The following is a 7,396-nucleotide window of genomic DNA, read 5'->3' on the forward strand; positions in this document are numbered from 1 at the left end:
TTTCCAAACACAATGGTGACTGAATTATATGATGCATTCGGGACAAAGCATTTTGTGTAAGGGAAATAAGAACTTCTTGCCTGCCTTGCACATCTTGGATCAGCAGTTTATTTTGCCAGTAATTATGATACATTAGCCAACTGCAGACTTCATGGATGCTTTTCCTGCACGCTGTTTGCCAGCTAGCCTCATTACCTGTGCTAGGAAAAGCACTTTTGCAAACTGAAGATTATTTTACCATGTGTAATTCAAGCTATAACATTTGCAACTTTAGACCAAAGTCAGTTTTTCTCATTTAGGTGTCTCATGTTGCATTATTTTGTTTAATATTTGAAAAGCCCGGATATGCCAAAAATGGTGTTTCCGATCAGTGAATTAAAAAGTAAATTATATAACTTTTACTGGAGTGCAGATACATTGATTGGATTTGTCTAATTAACATTCACTGAAGCTATTTTGTTAAATGTTTTTTTCATAAAAGGAATTAAGGGATTTTCTATTTTTAGAGACTGCTGGAACCTAGGATTTGAAATGTTGTTGTGAAAAAATTGAGCAGCCAAAAAACAACCAAATAGAGATACCAGAAAATCAGGACAGCTGATTTAGGCTGGGTTCACACTATTGTAAATTGGATGCGGGTTTCCCCGCATTCTCAGGTTTGGAATCCCCTGAAAGTAGCCTGAATATAGTATTGAGCTATATTGCTCTTGGTCTTAGTTATTACTTTTCTGTTGATTCACTTGACATATATATATATATATATATATATATATATATATATATATATATATATATATATATACTGTTACTGTCTATTACTTTTCCACAAAAACCTCACAGTAAACACAATTGCTGTGTTTTATCATAACGTGTGTGTTTCTCATTGGTACTTACACTATTGCCAGGTGTGCCAGGGGGGCTGGGACTGTTATTGGGGTTGAGAGGCAGAGTACAGTACTGAACATACTTAAACGGCTCCTACGGGGGTAGCACTACATGTCCATAGACACAAACAGTATGGCTTAGCCCTACCCCCTGCTCCCTTATCACAGGATTTGATTGACATAAGCAGGAGCCAATGGCTCCCACTGCTATCACTCTGCCCTGTGAGGAGAAAGAGAGCAGAGATAGTCGCTGCACTTGGATACAGTGCTGAGATCGGGCTCAGGTAAGTATACGAAGGGGCCGTCGGGAGAAGCTGCCCACTGAAGCTGCACACTTCTGCCTTTAGTACCACTTTAAATCATGGTGTCCTTAGTGTATTTCTTCTAAAGTTGAACAGTAATCAAGCTTCAGCTTTAAATCTTTATGTTTGTAATGCATTTTTGAGTTTATATAGCCACATACATTTTTCTTATATGAAATTTAATGTCTATACAATATTCATTTTTGGGGAAAATATTTAGGCACTAGATTCATCCAAATCAAACAATGCTGGATGCCAAACTTTAAAAATAACCCACAACGAGTTATTGGTACTAAGAGGTAAATTAACTCAACTATAATGGAAATCATTTTGTATATAACATTTTTCACATATTTAAACTTGAAATCATTATTTAGTAAATGAAAGCACCTGCAAAGCCACATTTCTATGGAAATAGAGGTTTTTATGATAATGTTCTGGATACTTATGTGTTTTAATTTTCCAAATATGGTTTCCAAATGGACTCTTTGGCATTATAAATTGATTTTAGCCATGTGTGTTTATGCAATGTCCTAACATATATTAACATGTCTTTTTCAATTCTCCAATGAAAAAAAATGTATTTGTTTTGAGTATTTGGTTACAGCCTGCAGAATACTGGAACAGTGGTTGGCGGAATGGGGTCAACTTGCCAGTGGTGTACCAAGCAACCCTCTCCACAGCCATCCCCACATAAATGATCTGTGGCGTGACCAAACTGAACTACCAATAGGAGAGGCTTAAACAGGCATAGTTAAATAGAACCTGAGCCTGTTCCCCCTATACACAACATACATGTGTTACAGTTCTTTTAATCACAAACTATGCTTTAATGACAGTGCCACAAGCAAGAGTGTAACAAAAATGTACACAACTCAGCACAATTATGTAAAAAAAAATGAAACTATTACATTACATATGCTTTTCTACACACAGCCTACCTTAACAAAGAATGTCAGAAGTAAAGTATTTAGAATGTAGTGGTCTGGAGTATGCTATTTACAACTCAGTGCACAGAGTATAATAGTCAGGAGTATTAAATGTAAAACCTACTGTATATAGTGCAGGGCTCAGAAGTGCGTAATACACAGAGTGAAGGATAGAGAAGTGTGTAACATAGAGAGTACAGGGCTCAGGAGTGCATAATACACAAGTCATTTTACAGAGTACAACCAAAAATGAATCCCTCTTCCTAGTATAAAACCCCCAAAGCTCATATCCCCCAAATGATAGATCTCCGCTAACATACTGACCCCCAAACACAAACCCCTCAGTACATTCGAAACCCACCTTCAGCAAAGATACCTCAGTACAGATACACTCCCTGCATAAACCCTTAGTACAGAGACCCCTTTTCCCCAGCACAGACACCTCAGTACACACTGATCCCCAAAAAACAGCACACCAGAACTAGCCCCCTAACATGGAGACATGTTGACACATGACACCTCCTAGTACAGCCCCATCAGGACAACCCCCCCCCCCCCCCCCAGTATAGACCTCTCAATATAGACACCATCATCCTGCAGTACAGACCCCTTGGTACAGATAAACTCCCCCTCCCTCCAGTAAAGACCCCCCCAAAAAATAGACCTCTAAGAACAATCATCTTCCTTCACAGGACCTCCCCTCCCCTTCTTCCTTTCCATTACAGACCTCCAGGAAAGGACTTCCCCTTCCATAAAACTCACTCACCAGCCCAGATGCAATAGCAGTTGACAGTGAGTGGAAGTGCTTCTTTGGCTTTGTCATATTACCAAACCCTAGGAAGAGCCTCCTTTTTGGTTCTGACAGCCAGCACCTGCCAGCTCTCTGGGGGTGCTGTGGCCAGCTGGCACTTGTATTTGTTTTGTGTTACAAGGCTCCGCATTGCAACACCATACAATACAAAAAAAAAAAACTTTCAGGTGGCCAATGGCTTTGATGTCATTTATATTATTTTTTTGCCTTTCAAGAACTAACTCTGAAGAAATAAATGTTTTATTAAAAGTGCAACTATAGAAAAACTATAAAAGTCAGTTGTAGAATTTTCATAACTATTTGAGGCTTATTTATAGGCATTTTTTTAGTTTTGGATAGAGAAGGTGTAGGATTAAAACCACTGTCAGTTTTTTTATTGTTGTCTGTGTCATGTTGGTAGATTCACCCTCACTATTTTTCCATTTCCATTATCCCAAGACAGAAAGTTATGAGATCTTCAAAATGTTACATTTGTCAGTAAAGGAATTTCTGTCCTTTATAATCTGTTACATGACAAAAGATCCTTGAGCAAACATAGTCTCATGTTCAAATGGGAAGAGAATCTGCAAGATTCATTCTCAGTTTATGGCAATACGGTTCAGTTCTGAAGCCATCCACTGCATTAACCACTGGGAACTTGCGCTTAAGATTACTATCAGATGGTATCTTACGCCCTATGAGCTAACAAAAATAAACCCTGATTGCTCATCCCTCTGTTAGAGAGATTGTGGTTGTATAGGTAATTTAGTCTACATTTTATGGTTATGTCTAAGTATCCGCAGTTTCTGGAGGAAGGTTTTCTACTTAATTTCTGAAATCTCAGGTATTCTGACACCCCCTAGTTCAAGTCTTGCCACTTTAAACATAGGGATTAAATCTTTCCCAGTCCAATATCGAAAAGTCATGGCTAACTTATTGCTGTCAGCAAGACTTACCATCACCCTCCACTGGAAGAGAGACATGGCTCCTAATCCCTCAGAACCTGTGCATACTACACACATGCACTATTCCTATAAGAGGGCTTTAGCTAGCCACTCCAGCACATTACTAACCTTTGACAAAACTTGAAAACTGTGGACTGGTTGGTACAAAAATTGAGAAATACTGTGTATGCTGCTGATTTACTAAATTTCAATTTCCGCAGTAAAAGCATATGCACATCCTTCTTTCTTCTTTGTATTAGTTGATGCTCATTATGTACGACATTCCCTTATTAGCACCAAGTTGTAAGTGTGTTTCTGTACATTTTACTTGCTACTGTGTATCATTTTTCATAGCCTATATATTTTACTATGTTCCATCTGTTGCGTTTGCATTCATCGTTGTTCTGTTCCTTAGCTATAGCAACAAAACGTATTTTTCAAAAGAAAGATTTACATACCCTTCACAAATAAAATGCCAAGGTTTTCACAAAAAAAAAAAAAAAAGCTAAATTTACATTTGTGACCAGAACAAGAATTGTAGTAAATCTTCCAATGGGCACACCTATTCTGGTGAAACTTGGATATGCCCTTACACTTTAGAAATCTTCTCTCACTTCCTGTTGCCTCTCCGAGACAAGAAACAAACAGAACTCTATCCAAAACAAAAAAAGTTTGGGTTAACATACACGTTAATGTAATAACCACTCTAATTTTGTGAAACCTTATACATTCATTTAATCAATACCTGGTGATCACGCCAGTCCAGACTATTTGCCACACAAAATGCAAAATTTTCAGCATTTTCATGCTATGCAGCCATTTCCTGACATGAGCTGAGGAGAAGGGTTATCAGTGTTGTCACCACCATCATGTGTCTGCTGCAGCTGGGTAGAGGGATTCAGAAGGGTGCCCTATATGTCAAGGATATGATGTGAGGTTCCCCCTTAGATCCTGCTGATGACTTTACTCTTTAAGTTTATGCTGCCATTACTCAGTTATCAGCAGTGTGAAATTAACAGAAACCTGCATGTAATAAATTAAGGGGCTCTTGGCACTACTTTGTCCTTTTGTACTTTATCTGAGCACTCAGCACTGGAGATCAGTGCTTCTAAATGTGAGTGGTATTTGTTTTTATTTATTTGTTTAATAAATTTACATCAACGGAGAGCACTAGATTTGCCTGTTCTTTTTTATATGATATCACATTGATCTGATGATACGGAGGAGAACCTTACCTGGAAATGCTTCCGCTTGGTCTGCTGTAATCTTATGATCTACCCTTGATGGGAACATGCGTTTTTGACCTATCTGATTTATCAGAGGTCCACTTGTTGAGGTGAGAGTTCAACTTGCTCAATGGTGAAGGGATCACTTCGTCACTTGATTTATTGATTGAAGATTTATTACACAAGTGGACTCTTTCTGAATATTTCTTTCACTATATGGACTTCTTATTTATACTTTTTTCATTTTATGATATTTTTTGTATTACTTTGTATTTGCGCTGTACTGATATATTTTTTGAATTTTGAAATGTGGGATTTGGTAATTTGACCTACAGTATTCTAGCTGCACTTTTATATTTCTTTTCACTGTATTTGTTGTGTTTTTTAGCGCTGGTTGATTTTTCACTTTATTATACTACTTTGTGTGTGTCTTTAGCAATTCAAAATGTCAATACCCTAAACTGGTATTTTGTTGCCATTATAATATGTTACGGCTCTTGCATTCAAGTCCAGGTCCAGCTTGGGCAAAAAGACCCCAGCAGTTCTTAAAAATAAAAAAAATCTCTGACTGCTTTACTCATCTCCGTTCTGGTGCTGTTCCCTACACAGTGACTTTCGATCAACTTTGTGTTAGACCAAGTATATTAAGTCTGCGCCCCTGCCCTGAACTCACACTAAAACGCTGCAGGGAATGCTCTCTGTGGCATTTAGGATTAACATCACCACTGTAGGATGAAGAAGACCTGTGACATCACTGGATCAGACTGGGGACACATGGTAAACAGATAAGTAAATAGAGGTTCAGCGTGCTCCAATGGGGGATGGTGCAAATAATGGGGGTGAGTTCAGAGCCCAGGGTTTGCCTTTAATTTGCTTAAGAAATGTACTGCTCACCCCCGGAGGGATTGCAGGTCTTAGAGGACAGATTCTCAAAGTCCTGTTTCAGCAATATTGGGCCCTTCTGTAGCAGACTCAAAGTAATGCTGGAAGTTAAGGGGACAGCCAATTAACCTGAGACTCTATATAAGCAATCACAATCTATACAGCAAATTCTGGCATCTAACCCTCAAAGCACTTGCACACCTGAAGCTATAGGCGAGAAGTCCTACTGACAATGTCTAGAGGCAGCTCCCAACCAGCTCCCCTGAAACACAAATCAGAATGTTTTCTGTTCAGCCCAGCTACCACAGGTAGTGTCCACCAACAAGTCTCCTTCAGTCCAGCTTCATTCAGGCCCTCGGACATAGCACATGCTAAGGCTTAACAGCAGTAACTTTTTTGCTTCACACACATGCTGCCTCCCAAGTGAGGGAGAAAAACATCTGATCAGACCCTCCCAAACATGAATCTTCTCCCCAGCCACAGGTAGGCAGAAGCTATCAGCCACTGGGTGTAGGGATATACCTGATAAGAGCTAAAAAAGTAAATTTAAGCTTAGCTGGTTACAGCATAGCCATACAGCAAATTTAGCCAGCCCAGGGCAGAGGAGCTACAGAAAATTATCTTTTAATTACCGATTTCTATCGGTGCCTTTTGGAGCAAACAAGGTAATCAGTGGTGCACTGAGGGCATTCCTGTTCGCGGTGCATTGTGGGGCAGGCAGGATGCCATTAGATCATAGAACAGAAGCCATGCAAGGAAATTTGAAGCTTCTATAGCCAAGATGTCCAGCGGTGTTCCCATCAAGGTTCTTCGTAAAACAGTAGGGCATATTGTGACCTGTGAAACGAATACGGCCGACATGTACAGAGGGAAGCTCGTTGAAGCGGAGGATAACATGAACTGCCAGATGTCAAACATCCCTGTAACCTACAGGGACAGCAGAGATGCACAGCTTAAGCAGGTCTATATTAGAAGAACTAAAATCTGTTTCCTGATACTTCCAGACATATTAAAAATTCCCAAGTGTTAAAGAGCATGAAGAATAAAAATCAGGGTTCAGGTGCTGGAAGGGGAAATCTGCTATTCTCAAAGCTCAAGTGGCTGCAAGAGGAAAAGGACGTGGAATGGGACGAGGGAATATCTTTCTATTGGTTGAACTAGATGAACTTGTGTCTTTTTTTCAGCCAGACTAACTATGTACCTTAAAAGAAATCTATGTTGAGATCAATATAATGGCTTCCATTGCCTACCTCCCTTTTAAAAATGCTAGCTGCCTGATTTGCCACTGTCCTGGACCCAGTATGCAGCTAGCAAAGCCAGAGCTAAGTGAAAGTTACATATTTGCAAATGCATATTTGCTCCAGGCCAAAGTGAAGATGAAGAATTTGGATCAGCAAAACAGCCAGGCAGCTAGCACTTTCAAAGGTAGAGGTCAGCGT

The 7,396-nt window shown here is 39.4% G+C and overlaps 1 pseudogene; it reads left to right on the forward strand.

Annotated features, from left to right (window-relative positions):
- The first annotated feature begins 6,738 nt into the window (after nucleotides 1-6,738).
- LOC143975880 (small nuclear ribonucleoprotein Sm D3 pseudogene) lies at nucleotides 6,739-7,150 on the forward strand (annotated as a pseudogene).
- Nucleotides 7,151-7,396: the final 246 nt, after the last annotated feature.

The sequence above is a fragment of the Lithobates pipiens genome, unplaced genomic scaffold, assembly GCF_037356315.1.
Source record: "Lithobates pipiens isolate NorthernLeopardFrog02 unplaced genomic scaffold, aLitPip1_a1.2 Scaffold_13, whole genome shotgun sequence".
Classification (NCBI taxonomy): Eukaryota; Metazoa; Chordata; class Amphibia; order Anura; family Ranidae; genus Lithobates; species Lithobates pipiens.